Source organism: Oryzias latipes, chromosome 3 (assembly GCF_053564925.1).
Source record: "Oryzias latipes strain Hd-rR chromosome 3, Olatipes_Hd-rR_3.1".
NCBI lineage: Eukaryota > Metazoa > Chordata > Actinopteri > Beloniformes > Adrianichthyidae > Oryzias > Oryzias latipes.
The window spans coordinates 34,720,414-34,744,370 of record NC_136239.1 but is presented as its reverse complement, the minus strand read 5'-3'; the positions used below and the strand labels follow the sequence as shown (position 1 = coordinate 34,744,370).

The window sequence follows — 23,957 nt, the reverse complement described above, 5'->3', positions numbered from 1 at the left end:
GCCATCAAGTGAGCGCCTCTTCATTAAATCACTGAGCTAATTATGGGAATCCCAAAGTCCTTGGTGTTGGGCAATGGGGCAAAGAACAATGAGTATGAGACAAATGCCCCAAAAATTCACAGAGTCATGAAATTCAGGTCCCAGCAGACCAAAATTATTCCTAACCTATCTGACTACTTGCTATAATTTAAGGGTAAGCTTAAAAAAATTAGTAATAAGAAATCCATCATTACTTTTTCCATATATATTTTTTTCCATTTCCAATTGGGTTTTGACACAGAAGACAGACACAATGACACTGAATTCACAGAAAGGATTCAATTGGTTTTATTTTCGTCTGCTCAAGGCTGCCTTGTTGTGTTCATTTCTGACTTTAGGTTTGCAAATCTGCAGCACTGGATTGTGGGGCAGATGTCATCTGCGCCTTTCATCCTCTCAGTTCCCTCGTCACCTACACACCTGCTCTATTTATAACCCGTAACCATAACAACAGGTCTTTTCTCTTTGGCATAAAAGAAGAATTTCTGTCACGTTGTCTTGAAAGAAAAAAAAAAGATCTCGTATTTTAAAACTTTCACATGAACCGTCAAAGCTGACGTTAGTAACACAGCGCTAAAGGCAATTTCTGCAGCAGCGATAATCTTTATTAGACAACATCCCAATACAATTATTGCCTCTGGTGTGTGGATGTGGAGTGTGGGATGAACACAACTTTGGAGTCAGTTTGGATGTATTTATTGTCACACTTTGGAAAGAAAATTAGCATTTTAAAAACATTTTCGACAAACAGCCCTGGAGGAAAAAAAACAGAAAAAAAAACCAAGAATATTTACAAAACCCTTTTCAAATGAGGCAGCATAGGAGTTATTAGTCAGAGTTTGAAAACTCTGCAGGTTTTTTTTGTGTATCTACACCTCCGTTTGTTCGCACTAGCAGTTTACCCTCTCAGGAACCAAGGGTTGCAGACATTTAGCTGATAAGAGGTGAAACCATTGTTTGACATCGTGCTGCTCCCACCAACCCAGAACCTTTAGTGAAAACTAATTGATCCCAAAGGGACCAATCCTGAAGTCACACTTAAATGAATTGGAGCAAAGTGCATTGTGGGATATGTTTCTGAGTTTATTTTCAATGTCTAATGTTTGGTGCATCCTTGTCACAGATCCCAGATCAGCTCTGCAACAAGGACTTATGGCAGAGGGAGGGGACGGGTGATTAATCCCTGCAGTCGGAGAGGAAACCAAACTGTTTACTCCAAATAGCACTGATGGGAAATAAATCAACAACGCAATTTGTCTGGTGGTGCAGGGGGTGGGGTGGGGGGGATTAAAAATGATTATCGAAATCTTATTATTTCCGAAAGTGCTCTGACCTTGTTTGTAATGTAATTTGGAAAGCTTTAGAAGATTATGAGGAGATGAGTCACTTTCTACTTTTTATATTAAGGAACACATTGAAGTGGAGGTTGAGAACAACAAAGCCGCTCTACAAATGGTGACTCAGTCTGTTTCAATGCCATGTTAAGGTGGAACAGTGAGATGGCATAACTGCCCTCAAAAGAAATTAAATTCTCTGCTAAATCCACAAATTCTCTATAATGCAAAGAATGGCATTGTATATTTATAGACGTATGAAATAAAAAATAAAAAAAATCACAAGAAGGAAACTCACGAACACAAGCAGCCACACAGAAAGGAAGCCAAGTGGAAGGTAGAATAATCAGAACAGCATGGGGAGAGCTGCTTGACATCAGTTTTTAGACAGATATTTTCAGGACAACTAATCTTTTTATTATTTTCCTTTTTTGATGTGTGTAGTTTATATCAGTGTGTAGATTGTTACATTCCAGACTTTCTCCAACGGCGCTCTGAACAGCTATTCTTGTCTCCCTTCATATCTTGTGGTAATAAAAGCGTTGCAGTGTTGATGAATGGCAAAAGCTGAAAACAGGGAAAAAAAAGATTGAAATAAATATTAAGAGTTCTGGCAGGTGTAAATGTGAGTGTGTGTAGTTGTGTGGTCCTGTGGCAGACCTGTCTAGGGTGTAATCTGCCTTCGCCCCACAGCAGCTGGGATAAAGTCCAGCGACCCCAAAAGGGATTAGAAAAAGGATGGATGGAGTAATAAATGTATTCTAAGCAGATTGTAAATATGAGAAATGAGTAAATATTTGTCGTTACACTACCAATTAGTTTATGTTGGGCTTATCTGAAGCCAATTTTCATCTCTCCTTGTTTTTTATTCATTATTATTATTATCATTAATTATTAATTTATTCAAGCACAAACAGTTATTAAAGCTCACAACTTAGTAATCATCTGCCAATCAAATGCCCAAGTGCCATTTCAGCACATATTTAATTTAACATACAAAAAGACACCAGATAAAAAAATATGCATCTGTTCCAATTATCTTGGATATCAAATCTACCCTTAAGGTTAAAAAGAATAGTTTGGGCATAAATACACTTTATTTTTATGTTAAGTTCTTAACGGACTATGACTTTGTTTGATGGGATGGTTTACATTCTTTTGCGAACGGGGGATGACTTGATTTTTATTTAACAAGCCACTCATTGATACACGCTGGCTCTTCCTACTCTGGTTTTAAATTAGACTTGAGGAAGTGAAAGTGTGGCCCCTTGACTCTAAACAAATTGGTTGGAAGCTCAAGTTAATGGGATTGGTTAGGAATAAAGGGCAGATTAAGGTTTTTGATTAGGAGACTGTTTGATCATTAGTTTTTGGAATGAAAACTATCAGACAAAATGACTTTAGCCCCAAAAGGACAGACATTTTTTTGGGAATCTGAGATGATGCTGTAGATAGAAAACATGACAAGCCAGCTTTTTGAAGATGGAGGGTAATTTTAGGTGGATAACACAATCTTAGGTATGACAGTGTTTACCTTTGGAAATGGAATTTGACATATCTCGTTTGGCTTTCTGTGACCCAATGTGATGAATTGCTGTTAGACAACAGTCTGAGGAAGGGAAAAAATAGAAACAAGAATATGTTTGAACAATCATTTTTATTATTGTCTTACAGAACACCCATCCCCCTCTTAGAGAGCAAATTTGAGTTGTCCCAAAAACCATAAAACCAGGAGTGGTGAAGGATAGAATGGAAAATAAAATAAGAATAGTACAATTGTCTATAAACCACACAAATACAAGGCGCATTTTTACAATTGCCTTAGGCGTGCGAAAGGGGAGCAGTACCACTGATCGAGATGATGTGAAAAGGAGCAACCTAGGTAATCTCCTCTGGGATAGAAGACTTGAAGAGGTGTGGCTCTGACAATCCTACTTAGGACAGACGGCATGGAGATCCCCCCCCAATGCAAACAGGGCTCAGGCAGGAAACTGTTTGCCAACCTGGACACACATGTGGGCTGAAAACTATTACTTTAAATAAACTTGGTTCTATTTATCTAAAAGAGAAAAGCTTTGAGTTATTATCGAATGACACTAGGTGAGACTATGACTGCAGAAAAAACACAAAACATGAAAAGAGAACAAAAGACCAAAAAAATAAATAAAATAAACTGAAGGCAAACAGAGAAACCACACCAATGGGTACAATCCTCCCATTTTTTTTTTCAAAAAACATTTTGATCATGGCAGCAAGTTAAACATCCATATTTGTGTATATCTGAATTAGCAATGCAATTTTGTGACAATGCATAAAAATTGTAATTTGTCAGAGTAAACATCAGGAACACTATGTACAGATGGGTGAGCGAAAAAAGGGAAGCCAGGTTATCTTTTTTTGTCAATGTTTTGATTAGTTCTTCTGTTCATTGACTCCTAGGGCCAGACTAACCCAGGTCACTTTTAGGGGCCAAAGGTTGCTATTACTTAACTTTTTTCAAACCTTTGTCTGCTTTGGTTTGCTTTGTCACCCTGTTTTAAGAAGAAAACCAAAGACTAAAGCGGACCAGAACCAACATTGTGATGAATTTCACCAAATATTGTTGTCAAAATAGATGTAAATTTAGGAAAAGTACTAATTTGAAGCTTAAAGAAGATATTTTTTAAATCACATTGTCGTGAAAGAATGAAGATCTGTAAAGCTTTTAAATCAAACGCTGCGGGAGCACAAAGTATTCAATAATTGTGTTAAGACTGTTGACATTTGAAAACAGTACCTCTAATTGGTTTTGCAACATTACACCTTTAAAAATTGCACTGCCACACTAACCCAGCTCAATCACAACAACACCTCTTGAAAGGGTAACAATGTTAAAACTCCCCTGCTGTTTAAGAAGACAGAAGAAAATACAACTTAATAGTTGTTTTTTTTTGTCTTGGTGCACACACGTGATAAAACCTCTTTGCTCTTTATGGCTGCAAAAAAACAACAGATGTTAAAGAAGATACGCTTTTTTTTTTTTCTCTTTTTTTAACTTGTCCTGTCCAACAGCTAGGCAGGCAGATGAGAGCTGAGGGCCTCTTGTGTTGGACATATTTTACTTTAACAAGAGGGGTTATTAATCTTCAGACAAACCAAAGGTGTGACTGAACAAACCCCTTTTGTAATTGAGGCCAAACTTTATTCATTTCAACCATGATTGAAAATCTTTGGTGTTGGACCGGACGGAAAAGGAAAGAAGGGAAGAAGAGGGAGGGATGTCAGGGGGGGGGGGGGGGGGGTGGTGATAGTGAGAGGGGGGGTAAGACCATGAAGCAGCATAGAGCAGACAGGTTTACTGGTTGTTTATCGTTACGGTACAGTTCAAATGTAGTACAAAAAGGGCGGGGCCTGTTCACACACACTCAAATATTATCAACACACCTACTAGCTGCAATAAATGTTCACATGTCAACATGTACACAAAACAGATAGTGTTCACGAACGCATACTTATGCCTTTAAAACAACTAGTGTGAAATCTTTCATTCATTCAATCATGCAAACTGTTAGTGCAAAGGTGAGCTAACACCTGTGCTCAGGTGAGTGTTTATGTTCTTCTAAAATGGATGGTGGAATGTGAAAACACCCAGACCCCCGCCGCTGCAGCAGCGGCAGCCGGAATTCCCCCAACGCCACACGGGAACAGGCAGGGAACAACCACCCCCCGGGCGACCAAGCCCGCCACCCAGGCCAAAAAAAAGAGATACGCTTTTAATGTAAATGACACCTGAGAAAGAAAAAAAACAACAACTCTGGGTTTAGCTAAACCTGTGAGAAAAAAAGTCTATTACTAAAAAAAAAGTACACTGAAGGAGCACATCAGCTCACTTCTTTTATTGTGGAGCTCCAGGTGTGTGCTCCAGGTAAAGATCCCCACTTTAAATTGTATTAGCTCAAAATTAAGCAGCTTCCTCTAATTCGGGCTTTTCCTTCAAATTTAATTTTACTTGTCTCAAGGGTCTAAAAATTGCAGCAGGAATCAGCACACGAAGCTACACAAACAGGATTACTTCATGTAGGCATCCTGAAAATCAATTCATTACTGTTTCTGTTGTGAGGCAGGAAAAAGTCTGATTTGTTTTCCCAGAGAGCTGTGCATGTTGTGCATAAAGCTTTGGAAAAAGCCAATTGTCAGGCTGACATATCCCTTCGCACAGTTATGCTAAATCTCCCAGCTAATGGCGTGCGTATGTAAGACACCCAATTTGAATTTTATAAAAATAAATCTTGCAGTTTTGACACTTGAATGCAACAGAACATTCCACAAAAATCACGTAAATGTCCACAGACTTGTACAGTTTTATATTGTGTAGTATGTCTCGCCAAGGGTTATGAACAGTGAACATAATTAGAGAGTATATGTGTGTGTGTGTGTGTGTGTGTGTGGGGGGGGTGTTTTTAATAACATCCTGACAATCCATTCTTGTATTTTAATTTTGTTCACAATTTTAAGACAGTGAGAGATACGACCATGGAAACACTGCCATCTAAAATGAAAAATAGCATAAAAAACACGACATATATGGTACCTTTGTTAGTAAAATTCTCCAGAAAACACAAAAAGCTAGTCTCCAGGAAAACACACACACAATAGGTTCAACAGCAAAAACCCACATTATCCTAATGTTTTTATTATTTATGGTAGAGAGGTAAATAGAATAATTGTGAGTGTTAAAGTTTTGTGCGGATTAAAAATGTTGAGACAATCCTCTCCATGACACCCAAAATTTGAAATGACATTATTACATTCAACAATTTAACAAAACTCCTCCACAATAAATAAACTTAAATATCTCAATTAAAGTCATGCTTTGTATGTAAGTGAACAGTTATATATCAGCAGTGATGGGATGAGGCTGTCATGATTCAAATTTAGATCTCAGGATGTCAATCAGAGCATAGCCTAAATGTTTGTGTTTAGTTTTAATTCACATATACAGTATAACATCCAATATTATTGTTGACTATAATTTGAAGGCTTTCCCAAAGGATTGCACACTTCAATCAGACTGTCATTTATTCTTATGGCTGTTGTTGATGCTTCAAATCATTATGCTACTTTAACCCTTTAATACCATAACTCTTCAACCGATCATGTGATCCGTGAGAATTGGCTGATTCTGACGAGCATTACGATCATAAAGTGTTGCATACCAGTGCAAGTCGGCTTTTCGCCATATTGCTGCATTCACGCCAGGCATGTGGTGCGCATACAAGAATTCGCGGAACGTGGATTTTTGAACGCACTTTTAGCATATGGTGTTCACATTGAAATAGCGCCACCAATTACTAGCACATGTCCTTGCAGTAAGAGACTTGGTGCGAAATGTCAACACGGTGCAAAATCTTGCTACTCTTGCTCCAGGCTTTTTCTTTTGAAGCTCTATTTGGATATATAAAAGGCTTGTTGCCATAGAAGGCTGGCCAGGCACAAACCACAATTATTAATTTCTCCTTCATGATCAGTTTTCTAACAGTTGGCACTTCTGTGTTTTGAAAAGGATGCTGCCAATACATTACTACTGTACGTAGAGCCTGAAAATGGACTTAAAATTTGCGTAGCGACATGTGAACGCAAGAGTTTTTAACGTGAAAGCCCAAAACGCACAGTGACATGCGTTTCTGTAGACTTTTCATTGGAAGTGATCATTCAAATGCACCTTTCCGAGCCTGGTGTGAACGTTGCATTACAGATCTGCCGGAATCACATTAATTACATAAACAGTTGAAGGATTATGGTAGTCAAAAGACCAGAGCTAGAGCTCCAGTGTTAATGTGTTAAAAGTAACTAAGCCTTATGATAACGTAACTAATTAATAAAAGAATCAATTTATGAAAAAATGTACAAATACATCCAAAGATGGAAAGTGAAAAAACGCACATGACTAGTTTATGAGGATACTCAAAAGCAGACAAAGGAGCAGATCTTTGAACCTATTCAAACACAAAAACAAGCTCAGTGCCAGAGAACTGACATATTCAGCCATTACAAATGTATGCTTTGATGAAAAAAGGGACATAATGGAGCATAGACTGGGGCTTAGGTCAACCCACCTCACATGCCCAGCCCATCAACCTTTTATGAATGCAGCGATAGAGACATACAGGGAAAAGACAGGACACTGAGGGACTGGGGTGATGGGTTGACGAGCACATTTGTTACTCTGTGTGATGTATATCACAGAAGCCAATCCAACACAACACGCATGCACAGAGAGGAAAGACATGTAGAGCTGAGGTGACATACAAGGACTTGTCCTCTTACCGTCCTGGATAATAAGCATCAGGCCAAGTGCTTGCTGTGGTAGTTGTCAGACTTATGCTGCCTCCTGCATCAATACAGTTTTAAACAGGCAATTAAAGAAAATGTTTAATTAAATCTGTAGTGTTAAACGGAAAATTTTATTATAAGCTGTCAATCTATGCATTGCTCCTAAAAGCCAAAAAGCTCCCAAAAATATGCAACATGTTAGCGGGTTACATTTCTTTTGTGTATCCTCTGACTATTTGTTTATATCAGGGGTGCCCCCAAAAGTCAAGTAAAAACAGTGCTAAAGAACCGATCCCTAAAAACAGCCAAGAATATTCTACAGGATTTTGTAACAAACAATTTATAATATAGCCCACCAATGGCAACAAGATGCTGCAACAGATACGAAAGTTTCTGCGCTGTAGTAATGCAAAGCTGCTGAAGAACAAATTTTGAGTAAGCATCCTTTTACACCCATCCAAGGCTGATGATGTAGGTTAATACAATATGTGTGCAACATCCGGATAAGACCAGTCTTTGCTTTATGGTAAGTGTAACAGTAAAATTTCCTGTTCCCTGTTCTTCATTTGATGCAGTGGTCAAAATTTGGTGCTAGTTTTGCTGTAGTCACATGCACCCGCACGGGTGCTGCTGGTCATTTGGGTTGCCCGTGGAGGGTCGTAGACAGGTGTGGCTGCCTCTTCAAGGGAGCGCAGGTATGTCTTACAGTTCCCTGGAGGCTTGTGCCTCCTTAAGATACGTCATGAAAGTGGAAAATACGATTATCGTGCATGTGAGTGTTTTGAAATATTTGTGAGGACAATGCAAGTTGCACGCACTTATGATGTATGGTTGATCCTGTTGTATTGCACCGCTCTCTAGGCAGTTGTGAGGTGCACACATTGGCTCCATATAGCCACGCAAGGGATGTGCAGGTGTTAGGTAAGTACCCAGAAGACACCCATATTAGATGCCCACACAAACTACAACCTGTTTGTCTAATTTCCTCATTTCAAACAGTCAGGCTGCACGCAAGAAGCACACTCTTATCACATGAACAGCTCTAGAGGGCTCCTCATGCAGTACGCAGGCTTTGGAGGGGGTTTATATAAAATAAAAACCTCTTACCTACTTCAGCCTTACCTACACTTAGGAGTTGTTTAAATGTTTGCTAAGACCTGTCACCCACAGCAAAAAATAATCTTGAACTGGCTGCCCTAGTGCTCTACAATCCAAATCTTTTGCAGACCACCTGTGCCTCATACAGTTTTGCCCATTTTTTGGGGCTGTATCCAGCCGTGAGGGCAGTTGTGCCTAATGCATAAGGATGGAGGGGAGAACTCCAGTACATAATAAACTTGTTTTGGATCATTTTAACAGAAGAGGTTGGATGTGTTTCATAATGATGTAAGTTGGAATCTTTGGTGGGAAAACGAAAACATCAGTGTGATGGATCAATTAGTTTGAGGGGTCAAAACACACATCCCCATGCTTTTGAAAGGATGTAATGAAGCCAAATTTCCGGGACTCTGGGAGAAGACTTGGTGCTCTAAATCTAAGAGCAAATGTGATTTAAAAGCAGAGCGGTATGTCTAAGAGTGCTTTCACCATCACTGCGGTAATCACATGCAATAACACATTTTCTTACTCTTCTGCTTTAAAGTTGCGGTTCTCCTCCTTTATCAACTGGAAAAACTGCCTGAGGTTTTCAGACTCTCTGTCAGCGATTATTTTTTTTCGGTGGCTTGAGACTCTCTTGGTTCTTCTGCAAAGTTAGAAGTGGTTGGAAAAGCTCGGATGTGCTTTAAACAGCTGCCCAGTACCACGTGAAAATAGTATTTTATAGTAGAAATGGAAACAATTAATAATTTAAATAAAAAGATTTTACAATTTATCCAGTTCACATACAGAAATGATGCATTTCCTCTTCCAATGAAACCTAAGTCACATATCCCAAAAGGCCACCACTCGGCGGCCTGAATATAAGCTTTTAGGCAAGTTCTACAGGTAGCCACATTTGAAATCTGATAGCAAGTAGCTGTATATGTAATCATATAAATAATAAATAAAGCAGTCGCATTATTACATGCCATGCGGTGTCTGTGGAAGTTTTAAGAAAAGGTAAAAATTAAACAGCGACTGGACGATTTTCCGACATCAGTTGGGGCCGCATTGTGTAAAACCGTTAAACCGCGCATCAAAACCCCAAATCTGTGAATCAAAATGCATAAATTGAGAACAAAAACCTATAATTTGCAACCAAAAGCTATTACCCAAAGCACAATCATATTTCTTAGTTGCTGATTTGTTTTCTCGCCATTCTGAAATCGTGTTTTTGAGTTGCATTTTTTTTCTGAAATCGTCTTTTTGAGTTGTGCTTTTATTTTTCGCGGTTTTGATTCAAAAACATGTCGACTCCTTCCGGCATCACTACCTGACTGACGGCCGCTGTCTACATTCATGACCACGCCAATGATTTCCAAAAAAATCGGGCGGGGGCATCCAATCTTGAAGATCTTGCTGATGCCTCTCTATCCCGCAGTGGCAGTTGTATATCTGACTGTAGCATAAACAACAATTGGCTGTTGTCCATACAACAAAAACTAAAACACAATCAGCGACTGTTGTGGGCCATAATAATGTTATATTCCACAAACAGGCTGTTCGTGGGCTGGTTTTAAAATGCACAAAAGCATGCTTTACTTTGGTGTTAAATCCTTATTGCTACAGGCAAGGGCATCAAACGCCATCTTCTCAAATCATCTTCCAAACAACACCAATGAATAATTACTTTTGAGAGTAATTACATTTTCCTGCATTGTTGACGATGGAGACCCTCACTGTGAGCTCTCAGTGCAACAAAACTCATTAATGAAATCACCACACGCTCTCTAATCTCAACATATCGAATCCACATGGATAATAAATATCCTAGCCATTTCCTTTCCCTAATGTCACAAAAGAATCGAACAACATCTTGTTCAGCTCAGTGGGTACACTTGCAGATTTATTAGTTTGATTATTGGTCTGAGCCCACCAGTGCTGAAAACAAAAGCAGTTGTGGAGCAGTAGTAACTCAGATTTTAAAATAGATTTTTGCTTTTGGCTCAATAAAATGATTAATTACTTTTGGTCTCAGTGGGGTTTTCCCCCCCCAAAATTTTACAGATTTGACAACTTAGGGTTTTTGTGCAGAACAGCAAACCCAACCAACTGACTGAGACACTACGTTACCTTCATTGGCGCCTAAATGCATGACAATGCAGTCTTTCATCTGCTTTAATATTTTTACAACTCTGACAAATGCTTTGAAATGAATATATTCCTGACTATCCTCTATGTTCAAACCAGGTCAGACAGGAGTATTGTCTTGTGAGGGTTGGGCAGAGTGTAATGCATTAGAAGTGTGGGTCACTGGTTTTGTCCTCGTGTCATATGCTATCCCTCAGAGGGAACACATGGCCGCCTCGTGTCCTTTAGACACAGCTCTGCTGTCCCTCTGTGTCCTCAGCCCTTCTCCTTCACCTTCTCTTCCATGCCCTGTTTCCTTTCTAATTAGTACAAAGTCATTAGAGGAGCACAGTAATATCTCAGTGATCGAGAGACTCAGATGAGAGATTAAGGAAACCTTTCTGGCAATATGCCTTTTTCCTTTGTGATCATGAGCGCTGAATCCCCAAGGATCACAAGCTTAATGAGAGACATACTTTCTCCCAAACATTAAAAGGAAAATTAAAGGTGTTTTTGAACGCCAGCCAAGAATGCCAAACTTTCTAACACAGCAGATGTCTCTGCAAACATCAGCAACCAACTCGATAAATCAGTGACCCATGCTTATTTTTAACTTTGAAGCATATCATCAACGAGTTATGATCTAGCGCAAAATCCTGAAATGACTGCTGATGGGAAAATTAAATTCTGGGTTGCTGAAAGAGAGACTTTGAGGTCATTGGAGGAAGAGTGCAAAGATTTTTGTTCGGTGGATTAAGGGTTACGCAGATTAATAAGAAGCAAGAGTTGCTGCGGTTTTTACCCAAGTCTTTGCAGCCTTGAGGTTATTGTGCAAACAAAATGAGAGGACAGAAATATGCCGACGTGCTGGAAGAAATGTATTCTTTGATGGGTGACATTACATAAACACATTTTTCATGTTTCAGGTGTTTGCTGGCAGACCAGTTTCTTACACAGCATATTCTTTTTGAAGGATTGAAAATAAATCTTAAGCCTGTAACAGCAGGTAGAGTAAACACCTTCTTTTTTGCAGAAATATGGAAGTAAAAATACTAATACAGTTAAAATTCGGTTGCTTTCTTTTATAGTAAACAAAACATTTTCCCAAATCGTGCTTTGGTTTCTCTCTATAATGAAATATTTCTAAAAGAATTCAGAAGAACTCCAAGTTTGAGATTAGTATTTGAGTTATCAAAAACCTTTGTAGTATTTCTGAAAAATTTCCCCGAGTCACGTGTTTTGCCCTCAGATGTGATTTAAGGTCAGTTTTCCCAATAGAACAGCTGCGGCACCAACGACAACACAGGAAGTGCTGAACCATCACACCAAATCAATTTACCATTTGACTGACAAGTATACTTTGTTGTCTGGGGAACTGTCAACACCTGTGATTTATTTGCCTGTCCAAAGCAAGTTTAGACTCCAAGGTCTAGCCAAAGGCAACTCTAATGTCAACGCTTGTTTGCTGTGACTTTGCTGACTGATGGCTATAATACTGATAAAATGATTAAAAATGCATTATTCAGAATATTTATAACACTGCAGTTTTAAAATGAAAGTTTGGTGAGGCTGTTCAAGACAACCTAAACTTCCAGAATAAATTCTTGCTACAAATTCTGCACATTTGGTCTCACGTGAAGATTTTAATTGTGTGAGTATTATGAAGGTAATAATGTGTCTAAATGGACAAGCTTGTGGATTTGATGTGAGAACTTGTAAAACAGGAGGTGAAAACTTGTGCACCATAAATCTGCATCTGTGTAAAAATCTTCTGCCGTAAAGTCTGACAAACAAAATCAGAACTGACAAATTCCCATTTGCATGTGTTCATTTAGAGTTACAACGTCAAATCTGTGATTACATCTGCTCAAATGTGCTTCTGCGTGAATCTGCTGGCACAAATCACAAGTGCGCTACAACTGCGCTCTGAATTCTGACACGACCCTTCACGGGCAACCCAAATGACCAGCAGCACCCGTGCGGGTTCATTCCTTGCGATAAACTTGTGTCAAAACTGATCTGTGTCCGATATTGGAACTAGTGGGGAGGGAAGGTTAGAGAAGGGGGGAGTCAACCAATCAGAGTGCAGGACTCGGAGAACTTGGTAAAGGTAGAAAGAGCTTCACAGATTCGTACTTCCGGCCTCAATAACTCTTCTGATAAACTTTCAAATGTGACAGCAAGTATCTCAATCTCAATAAAAAAAAATAAAAAAATAAAAAAAAATAAAAAAGTATCTCAATCCTTTTGTATTAACACAGAGAGTGAACTATAAATGCTTTCTAAAGAAAAAAGATTCAGAAATCAGAGCACAGTTGTAGCACACTTATGATTTGCGCCAGCAGATTCACGCAGAAGCACATTTGAGCAGATGTAATCACAGATTTGACATAACTCTAAATGAACACATGCAAATGGGAATTTGTCAGTTCTTATTTTGTTTGTCAGACTTTACAGCAGAAGATTTTTACACACAAATGCAGATATTTGTTGCACAAGTTCTCACATCAAATCTACAAGCTCAAGATTCAAGATTCAAGAAGTGTTTATTGCCAAATTCAGTGAAGTTTCACAGAATTGGAATTGGACCAAAGATGCAACGGAGACAATGTAAACAAACTGGCATTAGTGAGATGGACTCCCCAACGCCACAGAGATATACTGTAGACAGATCAGTGTAGATTTGGTGTAAGTGTCTGGTTTTCAGTTTTCTCAGTGTCAGGTCATCTGCTTTGTCACCCTTTTTGTTTTTTCCATGGGTTTTGTCCTGTTTCAGTTCATTTCCTAAATGTTGTGGTTTCTGCCACTAACCCTGGTCTCCTTCGTTTTGGATCCTCCTCCAAAAGTGCTTTGAGTCACCTTATTTGACCCCTGTAGCAGTGCAATATTAAGATAACCTTATTCTGTTTCTTAAAAGGTCATTATTGGGTTCCAACATATTGAAACACACAGAAATAGAAAATGATGAAAAAGCACCAAAAAAGCTTTTATTTTGATAAAAAAAAACTTTTATTACTTATAGTGCATGACAATAGTGCATGAAAATAGATGTGTTTTATTAGACAAAAGATAGATTGATTTTTACATTTAATTTAAATGATTTTTTTGTTTGTTTGTTTCAGCAGCAGCTTTGACTTGACACAGTTATCAGCAGAGTTAAGGAATTTGCAGATAAAAGTCTCACTAGTTGGAGCTAGGATTTAGCTAAATATTTAATTTCCCCTTTGTGAATTTAGAAACAGTTATTGGTCAAAAGTATTTAGAAAAAAGGCGAAAAAAACAAGAACACTAGAACGTCTTCTCTTAGATCTTGCTCTGTAACTTTTCATTGGACAGCATTTGAGCAGTCAGCATTCTGTTTTAATTCCAGAGTTTAGAGAACGGTCTCACCAGAAACATCGTAAGCTCCAGTTTCATCCGTGGTTTTAAAGCAGAAATAAAAATCTGCTTTAAGTTCTCAAATCTGTTTTTGCTGGCCTTGTGACTTCTCCATTTTTGCTTTGTGTACAAACGTCTCTGCTTTCTAACAGTGCTGACGCAATTTTTGAAAAAGAGCTTTCAATTAAAATTATTGACAATTATGACATTAAAATGGTGGAATGTTTAATATTTTACAAGGTCCTGCTTAAATAAAGTCAGTCAGTGCGGTCACCTGTGTAAAGTGTGGGTCTAAGCCACATGCTCATGCACTTTTATGGTACAAAACATATAAATGTAATTTACTTGTCCTATAAATTAGAAGCATGCTTTAAAGAAAAAAAATGCATGCAGCGCACATGAGCTCAAGTGACTGATGGCATAAAGCTGCTGGTTGAAATCCTGATGTGGTCTTTCAGTGTGATATTTTCATGCTTTTTTAGTTAAAATGTGGCTTGGTGATGTTGAGGTAATACTTCAACTACATCCTGAGGCACTAAAACAGCAATAATGTTTTAGTGGGATACACCTGATGCACATCATGTCTTCAGAGATCTGCTCTACACGCCTTCAACAGATTTCTGCCATAGTTCTATAAAGATGTCTGCAGCCTATAGAAAAGGAAGACTTCCACTTTTGTGAGTTTGTTTTGAGTATGAAAAGAAGCCATCACATTGTGGCTCAGAGAGACGAGAGAGAGACGTGATCAGATCCCTAAAAGAGGCTCAGGTGCTTGAAACTGAAATTTAATGACGTCCCAAGAGACGACAAAGTCAAAGCAGGCTGACCCTGTCAAGTCAAAGCCAAGCAGTTACCTTGCCAGGGCACTGGACATGTAAATAGCCTTGTCTCTAGTCTTGCTTTCACATTTCATTGAAATAAAAAATGATGGGCCACACTGAAGTGCAACGCATCCAAGATTTTTGTCTAATGTGGGTGTAATGGTGATGCATTAGCTGGGTTATCTTACAGTATCCTTTTCAGCTGAGACGGCGTGCATGCTGGTGATGTGCAACAGTGTTTGGGTCACTGAGCTGTGCCGGCCCCTCCACAGTGACAGATGGTGCGGTCAGCTTAAAAAACAGTGGTGAAGGACACACAGCCAACATGTCATGGAAGATCCCTGCTTCCATCTATATTGACTTAGCCTGAGCGCAGTGAGATGACCTCACATTGGACCTCCCATATAATGTACTACATCAACTTGACACAGTTTGTGTCTCTGTTCCCCAGATCAAACTCTGTCCAGCACCCTCTCATCAAATGGGTCCAGGGGTCAAATGGCTGCACAGTCTACTCCTTGTCAGATTTACAACATCCAAAAGGCCTTGAGACACATTCTTACATTATTTGTCAGTGCAGTACATAAATGTAACTGTCTTTCTTGGAAGCTGTGTCTCTGGCTTTGGAAATGAGTCTGGTCAACTTTCTAGTGCAGTGGTTCCTTACTCCTGGGCGGCTGAGAAAAAAAAAAAGATCACATTTTTTCCCCCCGTTATTTATAATCTGATCATGGAGGAATTTTATTTGGGAAAAATACTGGATTTTCCTCCCCACATCCGACTCATTCTTGACGCTGGTCAAATCGCTCGGTCACGTGTTGACAATATCTCCACTACTTTCTCAAAGTGGCTGCACCGATCGCTAAATTAAAACTCTCAAGCTAGCAAAGTTAATAAAAAACAAAACGTGTTTGGAACATGTTTTGAGTGCAGAAAAGAGGAAGTGAGGAAGAAGAGGAGCCTTTGATTTTAAGAGACAAAAGCCAGAAGTCTTTACTACTAATATGGATTTATTGCTACAGTTGTTCTCACACACCAAGTTCGCTCTTCTAAACATTGAACAAGCACCTGCCTATGAGGATGCTGCTAATGAAGTTGCTCAAACTGTGGAATCACGTTGATTGTAATATTAAAAAAATATCAGTTTTACTGGTGTTTTATTTAATTTATTTATCTGTCGAACCTTTAAAGTCAGACAAGGATACATTTATTATTATTTAAAATAATGTTAGGATTGTAAATCTATGTCTGATTCCAAATGTCAGTAAATGAAAAGTACTACCAAACTCAAATTAAAAAATGTCCCCTTGTTTATAAAGGAAAGTGACCACAGCAACAATGCAGGAAAAGACTCATTCCATCGTATCGTAATGGGAATTCTGGCTCTTCTTATAGAGAATGGTCTCTTCTTCACTAAAAAGATGTCAGCTCCCAATCAGTTCTTCAGATTTTTTTGTTGCTGTAATTAGTTTACTATCAACAATAATATAACGTTGTGCACAAAGTGAATTATTGAGGTAAAAAAAACTGTTTTTTTCTTAATGTGATTTATATAAATACACTTTTATTTATTCACTGCAGATAAAATGTGAAAAAATAAATTATAAAATACAAAAAACTAGAATACTAACTATATATATATATTTTTCATTACGTTTTCCTTTTAAACAAACTGAAAGTGAAATAAAACAAAACACTGCAACCACAACACAATTTTTAATCAATCCCAATAAAAGTTGGCATTTAAAATAACCAAGAGTCTCAGTTTCAGTCAGAAATGATCTTCTCTGGTTTCAAGATTCTCTCAGTTCTCAGGTGCAGGTTGCTTGTGGAGCCGGTTAGATTCTCAAAAAGGGAAATGGTTCCAGGTTTTGCTTCGTTTTTTTTACTTTTCTTTCTGTTTATTCTTGTAGCACCTGTCTGTGTCTATCTCTCTTCCTCGTGCTCGGTTCGTAACAAGCGTACAACTTATAGAGAAAAAACTATCCGAGACCGACTCATCGCTATTGTTTTAATGCCTCAAACAAAGGATGAGTGACGACGTCTCTCTGGAAGATCGGACGCACTGATAACCCTGCTCTGAATTCAAACTGGCGTGAATGGTCGGCACTCTGCAATACGTGAGTGATGAAATAAAGCTTTATTCGGAAAGTCACGTGATCATAAACAATCTGAAGCAAGTGCTCGATACGCCACCAATGACACTTCTGTTTTGAAAGATCGATAAAGAATCGAGCCGCCCACTCGAGCAGACCATCTCTATTGGATCCTACACGACCAAATTCTGACAGTACTCGACTCCCCAGAAAAAAAAAGAATCAATTTTACTTCACTCTTTTTCACTGGCTAATGGCAGACAACCAGGCATGATAGAGTTTCTTTTGTGTGTCTTTCAGACAACATAATCTGTATTGTTTTAACTTTTCAAAGTAATGTTCTAACGTGATAAAAACACTGTGCACTTTTCTTGACCCCAAACTCTTTCAGGACAGTGGATTCCTTATGAAATCTTGGTTTTTACTACCTCGACACCCCGAAAGCCCAGTTCTTCTCAGAGAATCCCTGCAGCGATAAATGGATAGCCGCAGCTGGTGAACGAGGGCACATATTGGTCTCCATCGGACCAGTGAGACAATGACACTTATGAAGACCTATGTCATTTAATATACATCAGCAGCAAGAAATGGGAACAGAAAGCACAAGCGAGAGCCTGAGGCAGCTCAAGGCTGGGCTAACTGTGAGGCCAACGGGAGAATTCAGCCTTGTCTTTCAAGGCCACTTTGTCAGCTGCCAGGTAAAAGACCTTCTCTTCATTTTCCTGGAGTTTTAAAAAAAGAGGCACTACAAGATTAGCTTTCTTTAAGGGATTTTTGTTTTTTACTCTTCAAAGAAACTCCTTTTTTTATCTCAGCAATAACACTCCATGTATATATTTAGTTATGCCTTAGAGCCACAAGCAATTATTTATCATCATTAAAGTGTTTGCCATCAATCAGGTTGTTCAATTTTCTGCTTGACCTGCTTGGTTAAAACTTTTAATAGCAAAATTGGTATGGGCTTACTTTAATATTACCTCCATTAAACTCAGCCAAAAAGAGTAATATTTGAGTTTTGTTGTAGACGTGTTTTATTTTTCACCTTGATGAGAGTTTAAGCTTTTAAAAAATGTTACAGTAATTGTCATTAATGCTGATTTGCTGTTTAGAGATATAAGCATGGCAGACAGTGATAGTCAGAATAGATTAAATAAATTATTCTTTCTTAATGCCTCCATTTTGTGTTTTTAAAAGCCTAGAAACCTTTTCAAACTTTTGCAAATTTATAAATCCTAGTAGGAGAGATACACTTAATCAGTTCTATAATTATCCACATGCTTTTTGTAAATGCACATACAGATTGCATTAATCCCTGTTAAAATGTGCTGGTTCTAATCTTGTAAATCTGTGTAGCTTTAAATTTTTCGCTGAAGAACTTTCAACTAAATCCACATACTAGCTAAATTTAAAACTTTTCACACAGACGCAAAACCGCTATTTGTCAGGATTTGATTCTGCAAGTTGTTTCACTTTGAAAGTCTTTGATGTTCATCGTAGATTTAAATGTAAAAACAAAACAAAATGTCAAAGGTGTTCCGGGAAATCCCTTTGTATAAATTGTTTTTCCATGAACTTGCATAATAGTGCAAGGAAAAAGTATTTAGCTCCAACTAACAAACAAGAATTCTGTCCTTTACAGACCGTCACTTCTTACTTAAGAAGCTTTTTTATCCTTTACTCGTTACCTGTGGTACTGGTAACCTGTTTGAACTGGTCTTCTGTATAAAAGACTCCTGTCCACACCCTTAAACAGTCGTGTAAGACTTGAATCTGTGATTCAAGTGAATCTGTGATTCAAGTATTGATTTTGCCCCAACTGAATGTACTGTACGTGAGGACTGAGATTCAGAAAATAATTTTAATTCCAGGACAGTGCTTTGCATTTCAATGTTGTTTTGTTTGACATTAAAGCGTAATTTATGCACGATGGTCTAAATCTACTACATCTGACAAATGAAGCTCAGCAAACGTTAAGCAGTATACGGTGACACTAAAGTGTAAATTACATCTAACACTATGTAAAAAAGCAAATCAATGATTAAAAAATCCAAGCTCCAAAAAAATTATACAAAATAAATAACAAACTGTTCCAAAAACAAGAGTAATTCCCAGAAGTCAAAGTGAACATTAAAGCATGGAGCAAAATAAGAAACCAAAGGTAGGTACTCTGAGACATTACTGTTGGATGATGACATTTGCTCACTTTTTTATCCGAAAATCATTTGGCATGGCAGTTTTCCGACAGACAATATTCCTTTAAACCTCCGTCCACTCCCACGAAGTTTGGTGATTGCTCAATTAACTCTTTACCACAGTTCAGGCAAAGCTTCCGTCTGCTTTCCCTCTTCTTCAAAACTTAAGTGCCATTAACCAATCAGGGATGTCTCATAATATGCCTTTTTAGTTTCCTATTTTTGTTTTTTATTGTATTTTTTTAACATTTCACTTTGATTTCTGGAAATTAATTTTGTGTTTGAAATTTTTTTTTCTTCTTCACATTTTGGTTTCTGGAATTTGGTTCGGATTTCTAATGTTTTTTAATTCGTTGTTTTGCTTTTTTAATTGACGTGATCTTTAATATGTTTTTGCGTTTAGTGATTTGTTAGTGTGTTTTGTACTTCACAGCCATTGTACTCTCCTGATTGTAATGTCGTATGGAAACTGTTAACTTCAAGCTCAGGATGTTTGATGTTGTGAGTTTACACAAGAACACAAATTTAACATTTTTTGATCATATCCATGAATTTTCTCATTTTTATCAGACAAAAAAGTCAATCAATAAATGCTCATAAAGGAACAATAACAGTTCAAACCAAATGTAAAATCTATAAAATCATTCCTCATTGCCACTTTGCTTTCTTAGTCTGATATGTTCCGATTATGGATTTTTCTTAAAAACTTTACATCTGTGAATCCTCTTTCCAAAGTTCCAACCAGCTTTGTAAGGTTGACTGACAATCCGAAAACCTCCATCTGCTTTATTTCTCTTCATCACCCTGGGAGAGCAGACAGCATGCAAAGGAGAGATCTCTCTTTGATCATATAGCACCAGCCTGTCACCTCACAAGCTGAATGTTTATTAAATGTTTGCTTTTGCATGCATAAGGACAGTCGAAGATGCAGCTGAACTTCATTAAAAATTTAACTTTAGCTCCCAGATTCACCTGTCATAAATTGGTCTTATATAATATTTCTAGATTTTCCAATATGCTTTATTGTTCAGGCTGACCTCTTGAGAGTACATGTTGAAGGGCTCAGTGGAAAACATCCTGATATCTTTCTTTTGTTTCAGAAGAATATGTGGAACTGCGAGTCTTTGAAAGTCTCCTGTGCCTCCTCCTGTGTGGACAGATTGTTCCTTTTTCTTCAAGGCCTTTGTCTATAGCTGCTTTCTTTGCTTCATTTTTATATGCTTTGTTTTTCCATGCATTGCCTTGATCTTAGCCACCAGGTTGTTCGTTTTGTTTAACAAGCGCGATTTCTGCAGCTGTTATGTACATCAGCTTACGTGTCCCAAAATACAGTGTCGCACTCATACCATCAAGACTCTGCGAGGAGGTACTTTCTTCCATTTGGTGAAGGGTATGTGTGTGTTCTCTCTGCATTGTATTTCATCCTTACTTTGATCCACCAGGCAGCCTTTGAAACCTTCAAAATGTCAGGGAAATCTGTTATTATCTTTTTAGTAAGCTCCTCTATCTAATGATCTATCTTGCTCCCTTATGAAACTTGCTCCCGGATTCTTCAGCAGTAACACCGCCTCTGATGACTCACAGAGCAGCAGACACCAGAGATTATTAATGTTTTTACAAAAATAGTTACACAGAAATAACAGCAGCAGCAGTTACCCATGGTTACACAGACGACGTCACTTGGTTTCATTGATCTCTTTTCCTCTTCGCCCCCAAGTTTTAATTAATCTGAGGTACCAGTCTGTTATTTCAGGATCTATTCTCATCATTTCGGATTAGAATTTAAAACAATTCAAACGTATTTGTGTCAAACCAACCCCGAAAGTAGATGCTACCAATTTTATTTGACTTTATTTTCAACTGGAAGATGTGCCTGATTTGTGCCCTGGCTAATTTAAGAAATGTAACATGACCAGAACGGTTCAGCCCTTCAACTCTCTTTGATGATCCCTGGTAATAAGTAAAGGGAGAGAAGAAATAAAAAGTTTGTAGAAGAAAGGAGCGTGGCTGTAATGAACTGGCTTCCTGCAGGGTAATAAAGGTCTGGATCTAATGCCAAGGGCAACCATGCAAGCACGAAGACCATTACAGCTGGGTGTGCTGGCTTAGCTCTGTCTGAAAGCCCCAAAACCTTTCAAAGACAAAATAAAAATTCCACCTGCTTCAGTCAGCGGACACAAACCTCCCTAGAAGCCGCAGCCAATGTCTCCTCAGTGGCGTCGAAGGTGAAAACATGGAAGAAATGGCTTTTTCTTTTTTAGAATACTTTTCTATAAACAGGCAGCGAGGACGCTCCCTTGAGCATTTCTGTAGAACAAAGACTCAGAAGAGTAAAGCAGAGAAAAGTAGACAAACCACAGAGGGAAACTGCAGCTGTCTCCAGTCCAAAAGAGCTGCTGCACTCTCAGACTGAAAGGATTCGGTGACAGCTTTTAATACATTTTAACACATCGCTCTTATTAGAAACCAATTGTAACTGTAATTTATTTTCTAACTTGACAAGAGAGAAAACATAAAAAGCATCCAAACTTCTAAATGCCTCAACTTTTAAAAGGAAAAAGAGATGCAGCGAAGAGTCGAGGTGAAATCTTTCAACACAGAGCTAAATAATTTGCACAAAATGAGATGCACAAAAGTAATTTGAAATGGCACTGAGGCTTGAAGAGGAAAATTGCAGAGAGTGATTTCTTAAGAAGTTTCATTTTGAATCAAATTATTTTAGACTTTGAAGGTACTTATGCTTACTGCACTACAAGATGTGTCGTATCATTTTTAGGCTAATTTTTTCAAACATTTTAAATATTTATAACACTTAACTTTTGCTGAAAAGTGCTACAGTATGCTGCCAGTTGACAGGATGCAACTTGAGCAGCAGAGAAAATATACCGATTGGGACTTGAGTGCTCAAAAACCTAATTTCCCCACAGGTTGACATCCCTCACCTCCGACTGTGCTTCTAAGTTCAAGCTCTGAAGGGATGTCAAAAAAAACAAACAAAAAAAACAGTCTATCCGTTTTTACTTGTGGGATGTATATGTTAAAAAAAAAACCTGCTGGACTGTACGTGAAAATAATTCATTTTTCATATCTAAATACTTTATGAAAAATAACTCCAATGCTTCTGCTTCAATTTTGCTCCTGACTAGGATTTCCTGTTCAAATAGATTCCAGTATGAGACCAAAACAGATGAACGACACGATAACATGCTGTGAGATAAATATGTATATACATACGTCTGTTTTTTAAACATGGAGAACTGTATGAATCTGTTGAGTTCTCACCAGCTTTTCCAGCCCAATTTTGATCCTTTACATCCATTGACCAGTTTATGTTTTATTTTTATCTAATTGGTAGGAAGTTTTGACCATATATAGCCATCAGTATCATATTTGATTAGACAGATGCCCATCTATTTCCTTAAAAACCTATTGGATATAACTTGGTCCATGTTTTCTGCTCTGTAGTTCTTTCTGATTCCACTAGGGGCAGTAGAAGGGCTTTTCCCGCGCATTTCAAAATGGCTGCTCCTGTGAAACTTTTTGCTAATTTTCAAAACTTTATGGTGAGAATAACTCATCTGTTGCTATAATTTTCAATGACTTCTTGTATTCTAAAGGATGCAAACATACTTATCATTATTCTTTATAACACAATTACACCATGTTGAAAAACATGAGCAGTCATGTCAATATTTTCTAACTTAAACTAACATTGTTCTGAGGAAAAACTGACCAAATCACCCACTGGATAATACTTAATACTATTCACATCTCAAAGAAAACATTATATTGATATTACTGATATTGGGAATTCATTAAAGAGAAAAATAATCGTAATTCCTAATATTTGAAAGTATTTGGCAATTATTTGATGTATTCATATTCAGGAGTTATAAATAATGAACATCCTTCCACTTGGATTTTTTTGTACATCGACTGGATACCAAAACGATCATGGTGTATGTTCTGCCAGCCAGATCAAACTCTGTGAAAAATTCGTAAAGTATTTTCTTTTACAGGCGTATGCTGACTTCCAGACGTCTGTAGTGGAGCCCGTCTAGGACTGTTCAGACTCTTGGAGAACCTGCTGGTGTGTCATGTCATGCTGTAAGGACGTGTTTCTAGTTTAGCTTTTTAATTGTTTTTGTTGTTTTACTCATCCTCAGTTTTTTGTGTTTATAGTTTAGTCTTTTAGACTCTGTTTCTGCTTCTTGAATCACACCAGGTGTCAGTTTGACACCTGGTGTGACACCACTAATATATTGCATTCATTTATTTCTTCTCGAGTTAATTTTCCCTTTAAAATTGTGGATTTCAGTTATTTGTTGTCAAATGCTGTTGTTGGTTTTTCTATTACCAAAATTCCCGCATCTTCTTGACATACCTGTTCCCTAAAAATCTACTTCAAGGGTAAAATAAAGTCAGAATGCAGAAGCAATGGAAGTTTTCTGAATGGTGCATGGTCCTGCAGCCTGTGTGTTCGGTCTCCTGACATGAATACCAAAATGAAAATGTCTGGGTGTGCACCAAGAACCAAACCCCACATGTTTTTGAAACTGAGTTAAAACTTAGAGA

The 23,957-nt window shown here is 37.9% G+C and overlaps 1 protein-coding gene across 1 annotated transcript in view; it reads left to right on the top strand.

The window, feature by feature from the left end:
- The window catches only part of chst8 (carbohydrate (N-acetylgalactosamine 4-0) sulfotransferase 8), a 263,837-nt gene that overhangs the window by 4,864 nt on the left and 235,016 nt on the right, over positions 1–23,957 (top strand). The window contains exon 2 of the mRNA XM_078944644.1: positions 23,402–23,489. The gene's annotated coding sequence lies outside the window, so the exon portion shown is untranslated. The remainder of the gene's footprint in view (positions 1–23,401; positions 23,490–23,957) is intronic.